This window comes from Prionailurus viverrinus, chromosome D1 (genome assembly GCF_022837055.1).
Source record: "Prionailurus viverrinus isolate Anna chromosome D1, UM_Priviv_1.0, whole genome shotgun sequence".
Taxonomy (NCBI): domain Eukaryota; kingdom Metazoa; phylum Chordata; class Mammalia; order Carnivora; family Felidae; genus Prionailurus; species Prionailurus viverrinus.
Genome location: NC_062570.1, coordinates 94,288,217 through 94,313,221, shown reverse-complemented (window position 1 = coordinate 94,313,221; position 25,005 = coordinate 94,288,217). Strand labels below are relative to the sequence as shown.

The 25,005-nt window shown below is 36.1% G+C and overlaps 1 long non-coding RNA gene and 1 pseudogene across 1 annotated transcript in view; one reads left to right on the top strand and one right to left on the bottom strand.

Annotated features, from left to right (window-relative positions):
• Positions 1-13,913: 13,913 nt before the first annotated feature.
• Positions 13,914-25,005, top strand: part of LOC125176994 (uncharacterized) — a 60,157-nt gene continuing 49,065 nt past the window's right edge. Inside the window, exon 1 of the long non-coding RNA XR_007156453.1 lies at positions 13,914-13,983. This is a non-coding gene — a long non-coding RNA (uncharacterized LOC125176994). The remainder of the gene's footprint in view (positions 13,984-25,005) is intronic.
• Positions 21,079-21,178, bottom strand: LOC125147265 (uncharacterized; annotated as a pseudogene).

The window sequence follows — 25,005 nt, the reverse complement described above, 5'->3', positions numbered from 1 at the left end:
TATGTTCTATGGATGCAAGGATGGAAAAAAAGGAGGAGTATTCAGTTCACTTAAGCGATGCCTACAGGAATGTACAATGTGCTCTGGTAGCTTCCAGTTTGGTGTATCTTAAGTGCTGTTATGGAGATGAGAGTTTCATCAGATTCTTTAAGGGTAATGGAATTTACAAGACAGCCTGGAATAGGAGAGAATCCCAGGCAGTTGGAGCAGCATGAGAAATGGGCACAGAAACTAAGAATTATGGATTTGCGAGGGTACAAGTAGCTTGATTCACCTACAGTATAAAATGGAATCAGTGGTGAAAGATTAAGGTGGAGAGGGAGGCACAAGAGAACATGAAAGACTTTATTCTTCTTGGATAGGAATGAATCTTGAATATTATGGTGTAAGACATACCTAACCTTATTACCTTATTTTCCTGGTTGGCTAGTGGTGTTGGTTTATTGATAATCAGAATTTTCCCCCTTTATCTGTAAAGGAGACCGATAACCTTCAGATGAAGTGACCTTCCAAACACTGCCCATTCTATAGAATTATCGTCTGTCTTTGGTCACTGCTTTCTAATTTTGTACAATATTATCTGCTCATGAACCCTGGTGGCTCTCTAGGCATCCTTTGGTTTGGTATTGGAATGTTTAATTAGGGAAATTTCTTGAAATATTCTCTCATATTTGAAAATATTTAGTGGCACAAATGGGTGCATTTTAGAGGTAAATTACCATGTGTACATTTTGTAGATGGTTTTTATAGCATTTTTTCTATGCTAACGAGACCTGGGTCCATAAAATTATCCTTTCTCCTTTGGTGGCTGAAGATATTACTAATGCCTCCCACTGATCCAGGAGTTGAATTTCTTTCATTGCTCTGTGGGCCATCAGGCTATCAAGGACTTCAGAGAAAACAGGGATTGAAGTTTGGGTTTTATAGGCTAGAAGAAGAGTCAGCACAATGTGGCAGACTGGTGTGGGCTGTGATTTGGCATAAGCCTGGGTTTAAATCTGAGTTCTAACATTTTGCTACCTCTGTGACTTTGGAGAAGTCATCTTATCTGAGTATCAGTTCCTTATCTGTAAATGAGGATAAGAATGTAGTAGGTATTGTCAACAACTCTTCACATAGGTATGAGCAGTAAACAGGGAATCCACAGGGGCTACTGACCTCAATAGTCTTTTTACTGCCTGTGGACCTGGAGAATGAGTGATATAATGGTAATCTGAAGTCACAGAAAACTCTGTGAAAAGCGCTACCTAACTAGACCTTGTATCCAGGGATTCAGCCAGCTGTGACTCCTGCAGGAAGGAAGCCAGGGATATAAATACCCTGACATTTTTCTCCTTTCTCCTCCTGATGCTAATTTTCTCATTGGTTGAGCTCAAGTGAAAGGCATAGCACTAGGAGACTCATAGTACACACAAGTTCACAGATAAGGATAGAGAAGGATAGATAATGGATATATCTGGGCAAATGGAACCTGTCCTCCACATAGTACTAACTACTTTCTGAGAATCTATGAGGAATAATGAGATAAACATGTAAATTATCTTACACTGGCCTTTATATGTTAGGCATTATAAAAATAACATAGACATAGTTTCTTTCCAAAGTTTTCATTAAAAATGTTTAGCTTTTAGTGTAATTCTGTCCTTTTAAGGATTTATATTTATCTATTTACATAATTATCTATTGGAGATCTTTGTTAGAATCCCAAGTATATGACATTCTTGTTGGCATCCATGTGTAATGGTTGCTTGTAGAATATGCGGTATATACCCAAAGGGACTGGATTTGAATGTGAAGTTCTATCACTTTATGTTTATGAGACCTTCACAATTTAATTACTTTTCTTAGCCAGATTTTTCAATTGTGAGGGAAGGAGGCAGATCAGCACTTCCTTGTGTGTTTCCTGTGGGATTCCGTGAGTACATGCTTGCCCCATACCACACAAACTCTGGCCCTGTGTGTTCACTTTATTGTCCATTTTCCTCCTCATGTGGATACCTTGTCCTGTCCACTTCATTGTGACTCATCATATTAGGCAAGAAGATATTTCTCTAATGCCTTCAAATGTAGCACATTCCATCTAAAAACTGAAACACCCACTGTACTTTATATAATCAGCAGTAATAAAGATTCTGCAGTCAGAATTTAGCTGATAATTTTGTTGGTGAGGAACTAAGCTGAGGAGAAACTAGCATGACTCTTCCTTAACAGGAGGGTCTCCTGTGGAGTTAATGAAGAGCAGAAATTTGTTAAATCAGCAGATACATATCAGACACCCAAACTACAAAGAAATATTTTATTAGAAGGTGTGCATATGGGGGCACCTGGGTGACTCAGTCGGTTAAGTGTGTAACTTCAGCTCAGGTTATGATCTCACAGTTCATGGGTTTGAACCCTGCGTCGGGCTCTGTGCTGACAGCTCAGAGCCTGGAGCCTGCTTCAGATTCTGTGTCTCCCTCTCTCTCTCTCTCTGCCCTTTTCCCACTCAAACTCTGTCTCTTTCTCTCTCTTTCTCAAAAATAAAAAAATAAAAATAAATTTAAAAAGGTGTGCATATGAAACTTACTGATGATAGTAAAACTGATTAAGATTCATTGTGTGTCTGGTGTGGGGGGTAAGTGGGCAGGGTATTGTAAAGGTCTCCACAAAAATATGAATGGCATTTGTGCCGCAGTAATTAGAGTAAAGCGTGCTTTTTTTTCTTTATCTGGATATATTCTTTCTCTCTCTCACCTTGCTTTATTAGCAGGAGGATAAGTAATAAATAAAATCATTTTACTCTAAATTATACTTTTACCAGAATAAAGTAAATCAGAGGACATACTCAAGAAACAATAGGGGAGATTTAGATTGCAGTTAGAGAAAATAATCTCTAGTTTTTGAAAAATAATTGAGCCCATGTTCAAAATATGGGATAATATCATTTTCTGATCAAAAAGTTATTTTGAGAACCTACTCTAAGCTTGCTCCTAGAGCTAAAGTTTGAGTAGGCATTATATCTTGTAGACAAATATTGTATTTTACTAGCAGTTTTTCCAAATAAGTGGAATGACATGAAAAAGAACATCATAATTAATTTTTCCTGAGTGTGTCAATGGAAAATGGCATTTGGGGTGGGAGGAGACTTGAAGTTCAAGCCTGATTTTGGTGGCCAGAGTAAGGAAAGAGTACTTTAGTCAGAGTGAAGGCTGCAAGCCATATCTAGATTGCCTCTGAGTGAATGATGCACTTAAGATATGTATAGTCTGTTATGAAATGTATAACTCCTGACTTTTAAGCCCTGTATAGACAAATACATTCTTTAGGGATGACTTAAATATATCCTTTTATGAAAGGAAGACAGGAAATTAACATCTGCTCTGTTGAAAAGAGGACACAGAGACATAGAAAATTATATGATTTTGTTAAAAACATTCAGTTGACCTCATCTTAGTTAAATTAAGAATCTCTAGGTGGTCAGGGTGATTTTTTAACTATGCTTAGTTTTTCCTGATTTTTCTCTTCACTTCTGATACTCCTTTATCTGCCAAGCACCCAAAGTTATAGAGTGCTATCTCCCTTCAACAAATTTCCATACTGGAATAAGGCCAACCTAGCAAAACTCTACCCATACCCCTTTTCTGTCCATCCCACATGTCTCCAGAAAGGCCCTTTTACCCCAAAGATTCTTTGAACTGGGATCAATTTTACCTTTCCGAGGGCTATGTTGAAATGACATCAAACAATGGAAGTTTGGTTCATCACTTAGGAATTTGTCCATGTATTCTTTTGGGATAAGACCAGGACCTGAGTTAGCAATGTCAGAGAGGGATGGAGATCTAGCTCATGCTGTGATGGTCTGACTTCATGGATAATAGTAACAGTTAGCATAATTATCACTGTGTGCTAGGCACTGGGCTGACACATTTTGTATAGAATGCATCATTTAATCTTACAACAACCCTGTGAGGTAAATGTCATTATTCCCATTTTACAGATAAGAAAAGACTCTGTGAAGGTCACAAAGTAGTAAGTGATGGCATTAGAATTCAAACAGCAACTCGAGGAGCTCTTTCACAGTGTGCTACACCTGCTATTGGCCAGAGAGCTTATCCAACACTAAGTTCTCTTGTTACTTCTTGGGTAGCTTACCCATGATGGGTAGTTCACAAGAAAATAAAGATGATCAAGATAATTTCTGATAACTTTGCATACAAATTTCAAAACAAAGCTTCCTAGACAGTACTGTCTATTAAGGGCTAATTCCATTCCTCACCCACCTAAGTCCACACCTCCAAATCAACTTTGTTATGTCATTTAATTTGTATTTCTTTAATAATAAATGATCTTAAGCATCTTTCATGGGCTTATTTTCCATCTGTACATGTTTTTTGGTGAAGTCTCTCATGCTTAGAACATCCAAGTACTTGTTGTGTCTAAAGTTGTAATAGTCTAAAGCCAATGCATCTGGAGGGTTAAACACTGAAAGATCTACTATAAACATCATGTATCTTTCATCTCAAGATTTTATTTCTCTGATTCTCTCCCAGACCAGGGGACAGGAGCAGCCAAACATGGAATAGATTGATATTCAAGCATAATATTGTTCCATCAATTTTACCAGCCAAACACTGGCCTTGATACATAGAGCTAAACAGTCCTTGCTTTTTATTTAGCTAAATGCATTCATAACCCTTTTGAAGGTATTTTTCTGAGTGAGAGCTCCTGTGAAGGATCTAAGTGCTAAGGAATTCATCATTACCATCTAACTAATGATGACATCATTTAGGGAATTACAGTAAACCCCAGAGGGTTTATCTTGGTTAAAAAAAAAAAAGAAAATACATAATCAGAAGATGACAAACACTGGAAAGATAATAACACACTAATTTCTGCAAAACACAAATTTATTCCCCTTAGGACAATTCCTAAGTAATTGTTTTAAAAGTTGAAATCACCCACGATCTGTGACACAGAATAAAATAAGGGTCTGCATGGGACCACACAATCTTCAATTTGATGAATCCATTTTCAATCATGATCTAATGGAAATTTTAGAGTTAATGAATTTGTCTTATGGAATTTCCCTTCCACAGATGAAAAGATTGTCCCCAAGGATCAACTTGCTATATGGCCTTGGGCTAGTCATGTAATAGATTGCCATATAATGCCTGGCTATCGTTTTTGTTTGATTTTTTTCCTCCTAAAGACAGGACTCTTTCAAATGCATTACTTGAGGGAAAGAAAGAAAAAAAAAAGTCTTTTTACAAGACTGGTTCATCTACTATGGAAGGATGAATTTTTGAAGGCAGCAGGTGTATTCCAGGATTTAGCACATAGCTTGTTTCAGATCAGGTACTGTTAAATATTTAAGTGAATAAGCTGAGGAAATCCAATGGTCAGGTTTCTTAATCATATCCTTCCTTTGCTCATGTAAACAATGCAAAGAATCAGAGTAGTGGAATTACTGGGTTCATTGCTTTTCTCTTTAGCAGCAGACACCTTATTAAAAAGGAATTCTAGATTCAGTAAAGGAAATTGTTCACCGATGTTTAGAGCAAAATGTTGCCTGCAGTTAGAAGGGAATGAGTCTGTGTCATCCATAAGCAGTCTGGTCAATTAAGCACCTGACTCCGGGGTGGACTGATGGAGCTCTTAACCTTGAGACTTGATAAGGAAATATTATGTTTGGTGGTTAAGTTAATAAAGAAGAAAGTTAAATGACCCAGGCTAAGGCCAACAATGAGCATATTTTTCATTCATTCATTTAATGAATATTTAATATGAGACCACAATTTGATGGATGCTGGGGGTATATAAAAATATAGAACATCTTGTCTCAAAAAGATCGTATCCTATTAGACAGGACAGTATCATAAGTTATTAATTATAATAAGTTATAATTTTGTAACGTTGTTTTTTCTAAAGTCTTGTGATATACAGAGGAGGAAGCATTTTGTTGTTTTCTTGTTTGTGAAGAATATAGATTTAAAGAATACTCTCAAAAGATGTGTTATTTGACTGTGGTCTTCAAGGATGACCAGACTTTAAAAACAATTCTTTTATAATGTTTATTTATTTTTGAGAGAGACAGAGACAGAGCATGAGTGGGGGAGGGGCAGAGAGAGAGAGGGAGGCTCTAGGTTCTGAGCTGTCAGTGCAGAACCTGACATGGGACTGGAACTCACGAACCGTGAGATCATGACTTGAGCCAAAGTCGGACGCTTAATTGACTGAGCCACCCAGGTGCCCCAGGATGACCAGAATTTTTGCCAGTAAAAGAAAGAGAAGGCTTCGTTCAGGATTAAACTTTCTGATGTTTTTCATTCACTTAAATTTTCTAAATGTTGTAATTTTTAGTGAAACAGAGATGACATATTGAAACATTCAGTTAATGCCAACTCTGTGCCAAAGACTGTGCTAGGTAAAGGGCTTGCAGTGATCAAAGTACTGTCCCTGTGTGTATAGACACATGTACAGTCCAGAAACAGAAGAGGTGATGGACAAGAAGAATTACTATAGAACCAGGTCAACAATTTTGTGTGTGTGTGTGTGTGTGTGTGTGTGTGTGTGTGTGTGTAAAGGGTTCAATAGTAAGTATTTTAGGGTTTGGAGCTATAACAGTTTTAGGAGGAATGATTTAATTCTGTCATTGTAGCATGAAAGAATTTGTAGATAATACATAATGAATGGATGACTGTTTTCCAATAAAACATTATTTACAAAAATGAGCAGCAGGCAAGATTTGGACCATAGACTGTAGCTTGACAGTCCTTGAAATAGAATGTAATAATTTCATGATAGAGGCAAGAAGGGAGGAAAATTTGGTTACTAATTATGAGTATTAAAAAAACCTAAGTACCCAGTAGATAAGAACTCATCAGCTTTGTCACCCTAAATAAAGAGGTAACCTGAGGCAAGCTCAAATAATTAGAAATTGAATTTATTTGGGAATACCAGAGGAATTGCAAATCAGGAAATATATGGTATATAGTAAGTTTCAGGCAAATCCTTTGAGGATTTAGGTGGGTGGGCTGTATATATGGGTAAGGCTGCAAAAGAGAGAGGTCCGTCCAGAGTCCAAGCAATTAGTTCATTGGCCTGAGGATGGGGAAAGATTCTTGGTAGATGTTCATTGGTAAGGAAATAAGCCTCTCTTGTATAAGTCAAACATTTAATGGAAATGCATCTCTCAGTTTTTAAGTTATGTTTTTCTGAGGCACATGCAGGAGATTTTCCATTTCATAACCTTTGGTTCCATTTTAGATTGAAATCCTTTCACACTTTCACTAATAAAGAAATTCAAATGTAAACATCCTTGTGATGTTAGTTTTTGCTCGTCAGATGAGTAAAAGGTTCAAAAGTGTGTCAATGACAGAAATTGGCAAAAGTGTCTAAATGTGTGCAATTCGTTGTGAGAACCATGTGGCAAAAGGTAAATAAAACTTTTATCATGTGTAGAGCACTTGCTATGACTGTACACTTTGCTCAATACGTTTTTATCCCTTTAGGTCTTATAATCATTATGTGGGCGATGTTATTACCAGTATTGCATCAAAGAGGAAATTGTAATTCCAAGTTGCTAATAAGTTGCTCGCTTAGTAAGCATCAGAGACAGGATTTGAACCTAGGCAATCTGCCTCTACTCTTCGTCTTCCACACATTGTAACATACTAGCCCCATGTTAGCAAAATTTAATGTGTGCACTCTTTATATTTCAGTGACTATACAGCCGGAAGTTTATCCAGAGAAAATATGACAAGTGCACATGATTTAAGTGTAAAGAATTAGAAACTCTAAACTTCCAGAAATGAAGAATTGGGTAACCAAAATTCTTTGGTTTCATTTTATTTCATTCATATTATTAATAAAGTTTTGAAACCGGTGAGATAGAGCTATGGCTAGAGACATGAGAAGAGGACTGTGTTATAGTTTGAATAACAAAGCAGGGTATCTATTAATTTGTGTTACATGACCCTATATATCTATTTCCATTTATGTAACATATTTATATTATCTATCTATCTATCTATCTACCTATCTATCTATCTATCTTTATTAATGTATGGATACACTGGAAAGACTTAAGAGATATGCAACAAATTCATGACACTGCTTATACAGTGGTTGTGGGGTACATATATGACTCTATACATGTCTGGATATTTATTTAAGCAGACATGCCTGAATGATTTTTTTTTGTTACTAGTTAAGGATAGTTCTGTTTTGGGGGGGAAATTATGAATAAGCTCTTTGTTTCCTTTTTGTGTTATTTCTTTGGACTCTGAACTGGTGTCTGGAGTTTTGTCCTCTGTTGAACCACATTTCAATGCCCATTTGCTGCTTTGGGGCTACCTTGGAAAGCAATCACTGTGTACCTTTGCTTACAGCCATTCTATTCCCAGCTGAAAGAGAAAGCAGAGCAGTCTGAACATTACACTCCATCTTGAGCAGCTCTGGTTTATGGTTTCATTCACTTTTGTTCAACATCATTTCCATCTTCCCTTATGCCTCAGTGGGATATAGGTGAGGCGATAAAGTTGAAACGTCCCTGGGTGTCCTCTGGTTTGGAAATAGTGATGATTGCAAGTGACATTGAGCAAGTGGCATCCTTTTAGATTTCTTATGCTTGCAAATTCTAGAAAGTATGCTTATTGAACTCAAAAAATGTTTCAAACAAGTTAATAATTCATTTGGCAATGCTAGGAGTGATGTCTGCAAGCTAACCTTAACCAGGGTATGCTAGAATAACCTGAAAAGGGCACATTACATATGAGGTACAAAGACTAGTCTTGCCTCTCAACTAGTGCTTCTTAACCTTGTCACATTTGTAACAACTAGAAAAATTTTAACACATTTGAATGGTTCCATACCCATAGAGTTGGATTTCATTAATCTGGTTAAGGATGCAGATTAATGACGTTATGGCTTAAACATTTCCCAGGTAATCATAGTGTGTAGTTGGGGATTACCTTTAGGTAATTTTATTTTGGGGATTACCTTTAGGGTGCTATATTTTAGAGAACAGATCTCCTAACTTCCTGATGGGTTTATATCTCATCTTCAGCACTGGAAATATCCCTGGAGGTGCCTCTGTTTGTAGTGTTTTCAATCTATTCACTTTTGTTTGAATTCAATAAAACATTGAATGCTAACATTGAAGGTTAGCAGCCCTTCTTTTTAATTTTTGTTTAGTTACGTATTTATCAGAGCATGCTTTATTCCCAAAAGAAGTTAAGGTCACATACGTACTTATATTATTGCAGAGTTGGTGGCATTCCTGATCCTTTAATTTAAGTTGTTACTTATTAGTTCTGAAAAATCTATTATTTAAAAGGGATGCCTCCCTATTGATCAGATATGACATGCATTCTATTTTTTTTTGAATTTTGCATCTATTTTTATCACCTTTGTCGGTTCAGACTCAGAGTCATTTAAACCTGTTATTATTTCACATTGGCGTCAGAGATATTATGGTATTGTCAATGACACAACAACCTTTCTTCTTTATCTACGACTTTTTCCTCTGTCTCCCCTCTTCCTGCAACCAAAATAAAAAGTCTAAGGTAGGAATAAGAAAAGAATAGGTCTTAAATTTTTTGAAACACAAAAATATAAATTATCCTTATAAAAAAGATCTATTTTATTATTCTACCAATAATAAGAACATATTTCATGGCTTCTGAAATAAATGACACAAAACTCTTCTTTTCTGTACTGTAAGTGGGGAAATGCTTGTTTTTGTGAAACTATATTTGTATAAGACATTACCATAGTAGCTTAGCACTTTGACAAGCACATGATTTTAACACAAAATAGCTGCAGCTCTCCAAGTTCAATTTTAATGTCTTTTACATCAAAACATGGCACTTTGATTGATTTTCATTTGTGAGCCATTTTTTTTTGTTATCAGAGGTAATCCAGAGTTTATCAAGAATACCCACGCAATCTTTCTGCAGTTAATCTTTATGAGTATGCACAGAGCTCAACAGCATATTGGAATCTCATTCCAAAGAATAGAAGGTCTCTGTCTCATTCTAACAAAGATGCAGTCAGCAAGTTCGTAAGAACATCTCTAGGAACCACTAAACTGTTGGTGCCTAAAGAGTAGCTCCCAGACCAACAGCATCAACATCAACTAGAAACTCATTAGAAATGCAAATTCTTGAGCAACATCCTAAACCTACTAAATTGAAAACTCAGAGAGTGGGTACCAGTACCTTAGCTTTTAACCCTCTGAGTGATTCTACTATATTGCTTTTCTCTAGACTACAGGCTCCCTGAAGACAGGAGTCATGCCTGCCCCATCTCTCCTGTACCCTCAATGTCTAGCAGAAAGAGGGAATTGATGAATAAATGGAATAACCTATATGCCATCACAGTAGTTGCAAAACTAACAGCAGGAAAATGCTGGCTGATACCTGTAAGATTTAAGATGGCAAGAAATAAGGAATGAGCTAATTTGGGGCTTTCCATGAATGTTAGTTCTACAGGTAAACCAAAGAATGATGTAAGGTCTATTATTTGTTATCAAATGCTTTTATCTTTTGTAAATCTTGCCTTAAGCGGTATTATTTTAAGGAATGATTCATATTGATATTAATAAATAGACTAATCATTAACAACTAATATTTGACTTGATATTGGACTTAAACCATGGCCAATGAGTTAACTCATTTTCCAATAACATATTTGATTATGCAGAGATACATTGAAATTATTGTCATTTAGCTGAATGATATAGGTAGGTTGAGGACGTAGGTTATACTTTTCAAACTTTTTTTTTTTTGCTTTTTAAGTAATTGGATCCTTTTCTTTAAGTTAAATTTTGCCCAGAAGCTTTATATATTAAATAGTTAAAACAGTGGCTCTGCTCAGAGCACGGTGAGGATATTGCTAGGACTCTCTAGTTGGCTTTATTGGAGACTTTATATGGTCTTGGCTTGGAGTCTGGGGTCATTAAAGATGAAAGAAACATACTTTAAAATACCTTATAGTACAAAAACACTTTCTGACCTGTGCAGTTTCAGTTGGCATTTATACAATGCTTTATACGTTGCAAAGCATTTTTGCTTTGAAATCACTTTTAACTGTTGCTGATAACCAATGGTTCATGTCAATTGTGACCCTACTAGGCCTACTTTTAGAAATATGGATATCATAGATAGTATTCCTGATAACTTTCAGAGCCTTAATGTACCAATGATAGAAATACGTTGTTGGGGTTTTTCCCTCAATTTTTCTATCCCCCAACAACTAATGGAAGAACATATTGCCTGGACATTTTCCTACCTAGTTAATTCCTTAGTAGTTTCTTTTGTGTCAAATAAAATGCAAACCCTCAGGTAAGGAAAGACTTTAGGGAGAGGAAGGGCATACTAGAGGGAAAGTGCTCAGACAATGAGCTCTGCAGGCATCTCAAAGTTAAGCAGAAAGATGCTTTTCTTTTACAGGAAGGAGTAAACAAGGCTATAAAGAACTAGGTGGGGGATATGTGATGAATGAGGTGAACAGGTGAAGGTAGCCTGCTCAGACAGGAAATCATGGAATAGTTTATCCTGAAGTGGGCCTATTATTGGCAGTGGTTGTTAAAGAAAGTTGTGTGCTGACTCAGTCTGAAGGTGGACCAACATTCAGGGAACCCAGGGAAGGAGAAAATCTTAAGCAAAGTTTGGTTAACAAACATTTTGTTCCAATTGATCAGTATTGACAAAACTGTTCAGCTAATCATTTATGAGGCAAAAAAAAAGTAAGTTGGAGAATCTGTGTCTGACTTTGTCATAGGTAAACATTAGGGCATCCTTGAATCTTATCTACAACTTGTGGAGAAGGGTACTTCTGTAGAGTAAGGTGTTTCCAAGAACACAAAAAGGATGGAAGATGAGATTTCTTAACCATCACTGTTTTCTAGGATCACAGGGCTTGGGTAAAATTTAACATTGCTATCTGTTATATACATCATCTTCCTTACTCCTAATTAAGTGAAAGTAGTCGGTTTTTTGTTTTGTTTTGTTTTGTTTTGCCATTTTATAAAAAGGCTGAAGATTAAACAATATGCTTGGTATCACAATATCACATTTACATCCAGAATCTGAATGTTCTTATCTGAAATTGGGGCTGGTTTCACTCAACTATAATATTATGGAAAACACTGAGATAAGTGAGATGGCCAAAGGGTCATCTCAAAAATCTGGAGCTTGGAACTGCCTAAATCAGAAAACACTTCTCTAGAACAAGGTCACTTGAACTATGCTTCCCTTAGTCCCACTGCCCCAGCCAGCCCCAGCAAACACAGTCATCAATATAGCCAAAGGGGAGGCTGCTGACACTATCCCCACCTGCTCTAAGCAAAGCTACTTTGCTTTAACTGTTTGGATATTCCAAGTGTCTGTCTAAAACTTCAGTTAAAGAAAGGGATCCAACTATTCAAAACCTTTTTGCAAACTATTAACTTAAGGCTTCACTCTGACCCAAAACATTTCTTAGACTAACTTGAGGATTCTGCTAGCTAGGGTCCCAAATTCTAGAGGTTTAATGGACTTTTTGGTGCTTGGATAACCTATTGATCAAAACTCAATTTCCTAGGTCTACTTTCATTTATTCCTAAAGTTAAACTTTCTTACTTGCCTATATTTCTTCAATCCCCTCATTATCATTGCCATACATGTATCTCCATCTTTCCATTCTTCTCCTGGCCATTATACTGTATAGATACCTCCCACCTGAGTCAGAAGGTTCTAGAATACTGTGTCCCAGAGAACAAATGCTGCCATGTCATTACAGATATGAGCAAGTATATTATGTAAATAAAGGCAAAGCTTCATTGACAAAATTTATATTGCATGAAAGTACGTTACTATGAATTAGTTCTACCTCTGTAACCATTGTTCTCACTGGTTGTTATTCTTAAAGATAGAGTTGATTCCATCTATTAAATCTTGTTTATGTAATTATTTTTTGCTTAGTTTCAGCAATAGGTTTTATGCGCTCAACCAAATACAAAAGTAGCGTATTATATATGACTTTGGACCAAGCCTGCCTTTTCAGAAGATAAATGCAGCTGTTGCATACTCTTTCTTAAAACAAAATAAGCAAACCAGTCCCAAATAGCTTCTTAACATAATCAGATGTAGAAGGATTCATTTACATCTAACTTGGCTTTTAGAAGGAAGCAAAGTGTTCTCAAGATTTAGAAGCTTTCTCTAAAAATGTTCTTTGTTTTGTTTTAAAAGGAAGTTTAATTACAAAGAAAAGCTCTAGTCCTCCCTTGGGGAATAGTATTTTTATAATGATAATAGTCTTTTCTTGTAGTAATTCTTTTATGGATAAAGAATGCTTGTATTTGAAACCCATTGGAACTTATTGAAATGCATATGTCCCCAGTGGGTTTTCAGAATATCTATTTAGGGAGGAAGATTGATACAATCATGAGAACTGACATCTGGTACAATTGGATATTTATGGTTTAGGCTTCACAGAGGTCTTTTTAAAATGACTTCTAGAGATTGCTGTATACATATTTTGTTTACAGGAATATCAGAAATCTCAGATATCATTTGCATGTCCTATTTAACCAGATTTCTTTGTTTTTTCAATTTTTCTTGAAAGTTTGTTTATTTTGAGAGACAGAGACAGAGAGAAAGAGAAACAGCACACACAGGAGCTGGGGAGGGGCAGAGAGACACATGAGAGAATCTTAAGCAGCCTCCACACCCAGCACAGAGACCTACTTGGGGTTCAGATTCACAAATCATGAGATCATGACCTGAACTGAAATCAAGAGTTGGATCCTTAACCAACTGAGCCACCCAGGTGCCCCTAGATCTCTTTTTCAATATTCAAATCAGATGATGTAGAGCTCCCCATTGCTTTATGATGTAAGTCCACCATGCTTTCAAAGTTTCTCACCTGCAGTAATTGCACTGCTGACCACTCACCATCTGTTTCTCCCTGTGGTGTCCCACCACGGTCAGTGCCCACATCCACCTACAAACAGAACCATTGGTAGGTACCTAGTTTATTTATCTTGTTTCTTCCACATGGTTTTAAGAGTCACCTTTTATCTGAACAGCTCTGATGATATATTTTGGTTGTAGTTAATTTAAATCTCAAAATGCCCACCCAGTAGCACCCTCTCTTCCGTGTCATTAACAATGGGAAATACACTCTTTTCAGCTATTCCAGGACTCAAGTGAAGTCATTGTCTCCTTAGAGTTGTGGGTGGAGATGAACAGAAAATGACTTAAAAGCGTGTGAGTGATCAGGGAGAAACAGTTTTTGTGCCATGGATGTTGTTAAAAATGATGGCCATATAATACAGAATATGATTATTTCCTTAAAATGTGTAATATTGTATGTGATACTAGTTTTAAGTATATGGTCATTTCCCTCATCCATCCTGGGTATGCAAGGTTTTTGGAAGAAGGAATTCAATTTGTGATGGTCCCTTTAAAGAGCTCCTTAAGACTGCCAATTAAATGGGGCACTTGGGTGGCTCAGTTGGTTAAGCCTCCGACTTCGGCTCAGGTCATGATCTCATAGTTTTTGAGTTCGACACCTATGTTGGGCTCTGTGCTGACTGCTCAGAGCCTGAAGCCTGGTCGGTTTCTGTGTCTCTTTCTCTCTCTGCCCCTCCCACACTTGTGCTTTGTCTCTCAAAAATAAATAAATGTAAAAAAAATTATAAAGACTATCAATTAAAACCATATTTTTTTGTTTTTAATTTTATTATAATTATTTATTTTTGAGAGAGAGAGAGAGAGAGAGCATGAGATCATGACCTGAGCTGAAGTCAGAGGCTTAACTGACTGAGCCACCCAGGCTCACCTATTATGACACAAAATGAATCCAGCCAATGGTGCACTCAAAAGTAGAGCACTGGCTTGTGGCAGAGCATGCTAGTGTTGAAGCAACAATAATTCCTGATAGACAATGCATAATGCAAATTGCTATATCTAGGAACTAAGCTGAATCAATAGTTGCATTGTGGGGAAGAGAGAAATATGCAAAATCAGGAACCAGAAAGGCAACCTGGGTCCAAAAAGAAATGGGATGATGTGACAAGAATTTCATCCAAAACCAGAAGCCAGGATAGAAAAGGGCTCCCTGTCCAAGTAAGTTGTTCTTCAAATAAGTACGTTTTCATTTCAAACTTTAAATTTGAGTAACAGTTGTCAGAAAGACAACATTAAAACACAGGGATGAAAAATGTCATACTTACCATCTTTCAAATGTGCCCTGTTGCCTTGGAATACAGTCAGGATACCTAAGATATCATTTAACATACTTTTTAGAACTTGTATATTCCCTACTCTTCTAACTGCATGTGTGACATTCCCCACCCCTTTTAGTTGTCTGTACAATCTAGACGGAGTTGCTATCCTGCAATGTAACATGAATTTTACTACTGGTCCTTTGCACATAGTGGGTGTGTGCGTGTGTGTGCGTGTATGTGTGTGTGTGTATCTTTTTCCTTTTTCCCTTTTCCATTTCCTCTTCCTCTTTTTTAAAATTATTTTTGTCAGCCTGGACCACTCTAGAACACCTCTACGTAGAGTCCCCAACCTAGAAATGTATTTCCAGTGCTTGGGAGAGAGGCCAAGAAATCATAAATCATCTTATTTCTTTATCTGTTTACTCTGGATGGTTTCACTCATTAAATTGTAACTCCATAAAAGCAAAGGAAGAGTCTGTGTTGTTCTTTATTGTATATCTACTTCCTAGAATACTATCTGGTACATCAGCAGGCACACTACAAGTATTTGTTGAATAAGTGAATACATGGGTGAATGGTATATTAATGGATGAATAAATGGATTGGTGGATGAATGGATGGTGTATGCAACAAATGGTTATTTTTTTACATGTTAGATGAAAGCTTAAAATTGAATCTGCTGCAAAGGGCATGCACTCATTGAATCAAATCTAATACTTCTGATTATATGGTTGATATTGTAGCCAGAATGTTTCTTGACTTTTTTATATAAAAATGATTCTATCTCTGGAGCTTAAAGAGGCACTAAATGTTTCTGAGTAATTAGAAGTCTATTGGTATCACTCTCTAAACATTCGTAGAGCAGTAGAAGGAAGACCTATATGCTAGTAATTTTATTGAGTATCTATTATGTGTCAGGAACTGCTTACAGAGTTTAATAAATAATCTTCTTGTTATCATGAAGCATATATTATTAGTATTATTACTTTAATTCTATATATAACACTTATGTATGTGTTATCTGTGTGCATCAAAATATAGTGCCACTGGGATTGAAGTTATCTCCTAGAAAGTACAAATGATGTTAAAATATTTCAAGTGTTTGACTTGTATTTTCAGACTCATTAAAGGAATAGTTAATTGACAACTCTACTTGTTAATATTAATTTCTTTTTTCTTTATTCCATATACCTTGTATACACCCAAATGTCTCATTCTTTCTCTTCTCTTTGTCTTGTGGCTAAATTTCATGTTCTTTCTGTATCATTTCTATTTCTTAGTGCTTTGCCCTTCCCCCTTTCTGTGATCACAAAGGCCCAAAAGAAACTGCCAGTCCAAACAGAAAAGGGACATAGGCAAGAGTTTGCAAAATGAGACATTTTTAGCAGGTTGAAAGAAAGGAAAAGCTATTTTCTTTTCTGTCACACAGAGATAAAGAAGTTACAATTCTTACAGTCACTTGTACATGTTAATGAGCCGCAGAGTATGATTGGAATCAGTAGTACATTTGTGTATGTGTGCATATGCATGCACATGCATGATGGAAAACTGTTTTCCATATATCTCAGTGAGTCATTGATTTATTGATTTTCATGGTGAGATAATTTTATCTCCACCACACTAACTTTTGAATGACAAGACATGCATTACTGAATGGAATGGACTGACGTGTTCATGGCAGTTTGTTGATTTTGTTGTTATTGTTTGGCTGGAGGATCTTTCTTTTTTACCCAACTGTTAGGGGTTGCATTTTAGTCCCTCCAAAAGAGAAGTTGAAGTACTAACACCCACTTCCTCAGAATGTGACCTTTATTGGGAGGACTACTGCAGATGTTATTAGTTGAGATGAGATCATACTGGATTAGGAAGGTGCTTCATCCAGTGACTGGTGATCTTGTAAGAAGAGGCAAGGAAAGATCCTCTCCTCAGAGCATCAGAACATAGCCCTTTCAACACCTCGACTTTGAACTTCCAGCCTCCAGAATTATGAGATTAAAAAGTTTATGTTGTTTTAAAATAGTCAATTTGTGGTACTTTGTTACAGTAGCTCTGGGGAACTAATATGCTAGTTTTTAAGATGAATAACTTTGGGACATTATTGACAGTCCAAGGAGGAGATCTGAGGATGAGTACTAGGATGAACCCATTCAAGAGGACTGTAAATACTTCTCAAAAGATCGGAAATTTTAGCTCCGTTGAAGTTGGTCCTTCGTTGGTTTCCTGTCTGTTTAGCTGTTCTCTAAGCTTTTTGGAAACCGCTGCTCTGCAATGGTTGGCTGTCAACCTTGGAAGGGTAGTGTTGCAACAGATGAGGGAGCCCAACGGGGAAGATACATTAGTCAAGGGTCATGGAGCTGGCCTTAATCTTTCACAATTTTTGTCCCAGGTCACATTTAAGAGATAAAAAGCCGTAGTCTTTTGCTTTTAAGTGTGTTTAGTTTTCTTTCTTATCTCCCAGAGACTTTGTGAGATTAAGTAGCAGATACCTAAAAATTATTTTAGTCCCTCACCTACCTAAAGGAAAAAGATAGCATTGTTATCTTCTGAAGGAGGTACATTAAAAATTGTGATCTTAATCACATATGTACTTTTTCTCTTGTCAATCTAATCTTTGGATTAGAACTTGAAAGTCAGGCATCTTTTACTTTGAAAATAAATTATTGGCATTCTCATATGTATTTCAGGAACTAACAATAGTGCTGTTATTTGCACTCTGCTTCTACCCACTCTCCTTTTTGTATTTGCTTATAGCTATTAATAGAATAATTGCTTAATAAAAGGAGATAAATTCAAGTTATTAAAATTGAGCAGCTTTCTTTAAAAATATCAAGACACATGTGAGCATAAAATTAAAACATACTCTTGGTATAAAATTTGAATAAAATAAACAGGGAAGGAAACAAACCACCCACAGTTGCTCTACATGTTTGTCTTTTAATTTCCACTATTTTCCCACTAAAGTTTAATAGTTATGCTTAAACTGTAGTTTCAATTGTGTGTCTTGCTTTTTTTTTCACTTGTCATTATAAAACATTTTTTCCCTTATACAAAAGACTCCTTGTAAGCAGCATCTTAAATGACTGCATAATATCCCTTCATTAGAGTATATCAGTTTATTTGCTGTTTCAGCAAATTCCTTTTAATAGTAACTTAAAAATTAAAAACAACAACAACCTTAGAAATTACCTATTTCAAATATATTAAACTGCAAGGTAAGATATACGATGAATGAACACCCGTGTTTAAAATTTGTCTACTTCTTGGGAATATTTTGTATAAGTCTTCCCATTATCCCTTGTTTCTCCAAGGCTCAGTACTCAGAGAGAGCTGGCCTGGAGATATGATAATGATATTATCATATCGCCTTCTTCATGCCAGATTTTGTGGAGCATACCAAGGTAATTCAGTTACAACACCTGCATTCCAAGAACTTAATAGCAAAATATGCAGAACAATAACTATAATTCAAAGGAGGAAAGATTATCCTAAAATTCACATGGACAAATGTTGCTGTAGTTCAAATAGGGGAAATACTTCAGGTAAAAGCATCCAAGAACTGAACATGGAGAAGGTAGAATTTGAGTTGGAACTTATGGTTAGTATGCTTAAAAGACTTGTAAATTTGAGTGGGCTGGTGGAGAGAAGGCTGTAGGAAGCAAAGGTCAGACTGTTATTTTTAATGGAGAATAAGAAGTGTAGCATATCTCCTTTAACCAGCCTCAAGTAGCTGAATTACCAATGTCTGCCCTCTTTTCTGTAAGGTATTATTCTGATGCTCATGGCATATTGAACTCTTGGGCTGCTGAGCAAGTCTGCAACATATTTGTACATTTTTGCTTCTGCAAATTGTGTGCTTAACAGGAGTCATTTGCTTTTGTTCCTAAAACTTCTCATGGCAATGTTTCTTGTTATTGTAAATATATAGTAATTTAAGAGTGTGTCAGCCAAAGAAAGAGAACAAAAAGAAAGGTGGTTATTTTTTTTTTCTGTGAATGTTAATAAGTCAATGCATTGAATCACTTAAAATGACAACAGAACTTGTGGTTGGAGAAGTCAAATATAAAAGTTTGGAGGAAATTTTTAAACTGTAAAAAGGTTGTGCATTCAAACTGCTACATAGGTATCTCTAAGAACTTACTCCATTCTAAGTAAAATAAAACTAGAAAAATGTGTGATTTATACAGTTTATTAATGCATAGTAAGAGAGGGAGGGACAGAGGGAGGAGGAGAAAAAGAAAGAAAAAGAGAGCAAAGAAGGAAGGAAGGAAGGAAGGAAGGAAGGAAGGGGAAGAAACAGCCTAGGCTTTACATGAAATTACTGACAAATGAATGTATATTTATGCATTTTTTCTTGGATCAAAATGTTTTAAAATTGTGTATTTTAATTAGCCTGCTTTTTTTAAATTTTTTTTTTAATTTTTTTTTCAACATTTTTAATTTATTTTTGGGACAGAGAGAGACAGAGCATGAACGGGGGAGGGGCAGAGAGAGAGGGAGACACAGAATCGGAAACAGGCTCCAGGCTTCGAGCCATCAGCCCAGAGCCTGACGCGGGGCTCGAACTCACGGACCGCGAGATCGTGACCTGGCTGAAGTCGGACGCTTAACCGACTGTGCCACCCAGGCGCCCCTAGCCTGCTTTTTAAGTAATTGCCCAATCAAAGATGAAAATTAAATACATACTGAGTAAAGAAAAAAATGAATGGATCATGTAAAGATATGAATTACAGACTAAGAAACTTGAACTTTATTTTGGGGGTACTTGGAAGGTATTGACTGATTGGGGACCAAGTAGTGGCATGACAAAAGAATATCATTCTGCATGAAGAATCATCTGGCAATCTTGTTCTAGATGAATTGGAAGTGTCAGAGATTAGAGGTGGGGAGAATAGTGAAGAGTTTGATAAAATTGGGCAAGTAAGTCTTAACTATGACCTGGATTACTGGTAGTCAGAATGAGGACAAGAACGGATGAGTTCAGGTAGAACACAGGACTTAGATGTAGTGCGAATGAAATGATACCAAAGTGTTAGGTTTGAAAAACCGGATGGATGAAAGTAACAAAGAAGGAGAAGAACTAGTATCGAGGCAATAAAAGTTGAGTTTCATTTGGATCTGTTCAGTGATTAGCTTGAGTTACACACCCCCTTCCCTCCCTCCAATCAAGAATGTCTTATCTCCTATGCATGGATAGAAGACAACTGGAGATAGAATCCAGAGCTTGGTAATTAGGACTCATTTACAGAAAGGTGATAGTTGAAACTATAAGATTAAGATGACAAACAATGTGAGCCTGGTGAGCCTGTTCTCACAGATAAACACAGTTAAGTAGGAAAAATTAATTAAATATTACATATAGAGGGAAAGATCTATGATATATGACAACTAAGATATTATTGGTGACTTTAGAGAATTGCTTTAATGTAATGGTGGGAGTCTTCAAGGAACTAAGGAAAGAGTCTATGGGAGGGTCATTAATGGGTCAGTGAATGGGCCTTAATAAATTTGCAATGAAAATTAAGAATAAAATAAAACTAGTAATTTGAGAAATGGAATTTTTTTAAGAGTTGGAGAGGTCTTAGGAAACGATCACAGTGAGAAAGATAAGCCCGCAATTGAATAACCTATCTAAATTTTGACTTGAGAAATGTATTTCATTAGTCAGTTACAATAAAACACATTTATGCACTAACTCTAAAATTGACATAGACTGGTTTAATGTCATGTGAATAGAGGTAGTCCATTGGAACAGCATCTTTTGTAACATAATGTAGAGAGATTGAGCGAAGCTTATGTATAAATATCTGGATATGACTATTCAGTACACAAGTATAATATGGAAAGAAAAATAGGATAAAGAGCATGTACTCCACCAGATTTGGGGAAGCAATATGACTTATAGTACTGCTTTGCGCCCTGGTGCAGGGACCATGCTAGTCTTCTGTAACGTTCCAATCTTAGTATATGTGCAACTGAAGCAAGCACTAGCTCATTGTTTTGCAAATTGTTGAACATACTATATGGTTGGTACTTAAATAAATTTAATTTTAAATAATGCTTAAATAATAGCAGGCACATTATTACAAAGAAATCCAATTTTCCATTCTATATCATTCCATCTAAATATGTCAAGGAGAAAGTCCCCATTTGATGTTAATAGATCTTCCCCTTGCTAACTTCTTTTGATCTTAGAATGGGCCACCATCTCAGAGCATTCATGAGTCAATGATATGTAGCAAACATTTAATAATTTGCTTTAATTAAATTAATTTTATAATTGTCTTTCATGTATAGTAAATTATATTAGCTGTCCAATTATTATAATATATCAACTCTTATTTAAAATAAAACATGTGAGGGACACCTGGGTGGCTCAATCGATTGAGTGTCTGACTTTGGCTCAGGTCATGATCTCACAGTTCGTGACTTCAAGCCCCGTGTCAGGCTCTGTGCTGACATTTTGGAGCCTGGAACCTGCTTTGGATTCTGTGTCTCCCTCTCTCTCTGCTCCTCCCCCGCTCACTCGCTGTCTCTAACTCAAAAATAAATAAAGATTAAAGAAAACTAAAGAAAAAATAAAACATGTGAGGTTATTAAATATAAACTCAGTAAATTATAGTACAGATTATGGGGTTAGAGCCTCACAGTAGCAAAAATGCCACCAAAAGACAGGTGCCAGGGAAACATTGGCTTAGAAAAAAGTTCTACTCAGAGAATTAGAAAGCATTTGGTCTGCCATTGGTTAATTTGTCAAATTTTGAGAAAGTTATAATCATTTAGAGCTTCAGTGTCTTTATTTGGTAATAATAAATACTCATTACGGATGTGAGGAGGTCACATGAATGAATCTTTAGTAAAGTAGTGGCAGAATTCTCAGTATTAGACCTTTAAGATACATTAAATATTTGCTAGCATTCCCATTTGTCAGGAAAGTTGTAATTTGTCAAAGCAAAGCACATTCTAGAAGAGGAACTCATCTATTGACTTGACTGTTTATTGAGCTCTTACTATGTGACACTGTCATTTCTTTTGAGAAACACAGATACATTTTCATATAATTTAGTATCTTGTATGAATAAAAAAATAAATAGCCAGTTCAGTTCATGCATTAACACCTATAGTTGGAGGTTTTATGCTGACTCATCATATTACCAAGCTTAATTATTTCACTTTGGCTGCTAGACAAGTTTAGGAGTGCCAAATAGAAAGAGATTTTTCTATTGGATATATAACACACTTCAAAGTATCTCTACTTCTGAGATGACATAATTATTTAACTCATTTATAATAAAATAGCTTGTCCTAAGGAAATTCAAATTTAAGACCAGAATGATAGTGATTATAGTCTATTAACTAATCATGATGGTCTCTCCCAAATTTAGCAAAGGCAAATAAGCTTTCCCTTTTGACTGTTGTAATAAGCAGTGATAGAAATAATGCAATCTGCAGTTTAGAGGATCCAACTAGAACATGTCTTGATAGAAGAACTGGAGAGTAAGGTTAACAAATTTAGGGGAGGCCGTCAGCGGAATCTTGGCTTGCTAAGCAAGGAGAAGTCAGGGTATGTTAGGTAATGCCATGGAGCTACATGATCTAAAATAATTTCACTCATATAACGGGTGCCTCAGCTGGAATGTCTAGAATGTCTCTCCCTTTCCCTGTTTTCTTTTATCTGAAGCTTCTTCATTTAGTAGTAGAAGAATTCCAAGATGGCGATCCCAGTATGCTGGTAGTTATCAAACCTCTGCTTGTTTCATGTTTGCTGATGTCTTATGGCCCAAAATGACAAGCCCAAGGCAAGAACCAGTGTGGGTAGGGCTTCACAAAGGCTTAGATACCAAGAAATATGATTCTTCTGGGACCATTCTACAACAATGAACTACAGACCACCTTCTGTCATATTGATTTTTCTTCCCCCTGCTGCCCTGCCATGCAAAATACATTGAGTAGATTCAAACTCTCCAAGTCCCATGAATCATGGCATCAGGCTTGATGTCCACACTCTTGTAATTTGCTTCAGGTGCAGATGTGGATAATGCTGCTCTAGTGCAACCCCTTTTGATTCAGAGACTGAGGAGAAGGATTTCCTACATACCACCTTAACTCTTACATAGGTTTTACAAAGAGTTTTACTACCTCATTCTTCACTTTTTCTCCATCCTGAAGCCTATGTATTAATTTGAGATTCTTTTCGAGATTGTGGGAGAGAGACTAAACAATTGTGAAACGGGTTTTTATATTACTAACCAAATAGGTCTTGCTTTTAATATTTTTATCTTTTTATATATTTTTTTATATTTTATCTACCTTCTGATTTGAAATGAGAGGAATTTCTATTCAGTGCACTTGTTGTTTCCCTACCTTATCCCACGTTGCTCACAGAAGTCAAATGACATTTTCAATATTCTGCTTCAAAATTTCCTTAACCAAATATACAAATTCATTTGGCATGTTTTCCATTATACATGTTAGTGCAAGTGACAAGTTTGTCAAGGGTTTTATAATTTCTTTTTTTTCAATTCCAATGGTGATTTCCTTATTTCACTTACTATTTCAACTAAAGAGTCTCCTTGCTGCCTGTAATGTGTTGAATTTTGCCGTCATACATCATGTCTACTATATTCTATTGGTCAAAGCAACTCAGTGGGCTATGGCAGATTAATGTTTGCCTAAGCAGATTTTATCTTGATGACAGGAGTTACAAAATAGCATGACTAAATTTTTTAATCTACCCCAATTTTATCATGTAGTTGTTACAGTAATGAAATGAAAATGTTTGAAAAACATTTGCTTGGCATTGAAAAGCACAGAATTTTAGTTTCTTTGCTCATTATATATCATCATCATCATCATCATCATCATCATCATCATCATGCTTAGTATTGTTTTAGACAAAAACAGTTATTTGCAAAAGCTAAACTTGGAAAATCTCATTACTACTGAGTTTACTGATTATTTCTTGGTTTTAATAAGTGAAGAGTATCTTTGGACAACAACAATTTTTTTACATCCTCCTCATGTGGTTACATCTTAATATTTTTATGCTGTGATTCAGCATGGGCTTGTACCAATAATATTATGGAGGTTATCATCAGAAAAATGATCTGATTTCTCTGGTTTTCATTTTAGATCCTAACAGGCTAGGATCTGGAGACAGATGGCCTCAGTTATCCACCTCCCCCATGTGCATCTTTGTTAGTTTTGATCATTCAGAGCAATTCTGGGCGATGATTGGGACTGTATAATAGTCGTTCATTTTTTAATGTTTCTGTTGATAGATGATGGTGAGCATCTTTTCATGTGTCTGTGAGCTATTCTTATGTCTTCTTTGGAAAAATGTCTTTTTATGTCTTCTGTCCATTTCTTAACTGGATTGTTTATTTTTTTGAGTGTTGAGTTTGATAAATTCTTTATAGACTTTGGATACATATAGACTCAGATATGTAATTTGCAAATATCTTCTTCCATTCCATAGGTTACCTTTTAGTTTTGTTGATTATTTCCTTCAACAAGGTTGAAGAAGGTTTTTTATCTTGATGAGGTCCCAATAGTTTATTTTTGCTTTGCTTCCCTTGCCTCTGGAGATATGTCCAGTAAGAAGTTGCTATGGCTGATGTCAAAGAGGTTGCTGCCTGTGTTCTCTAGGATTTTGATGGTTTGCTGTCTCCAGTTTAGGCCTTTCATCCATTTTGAATTTATTTTTGTGTATGTTGTAAGAAAGTGGTCAAGTTTCATTCTTATGCATGTTGCTGTCCAGTTTTCCCAACACCATTTGTTGAAGAGACTATCTTTTTTCCATTAGATATTCTTTC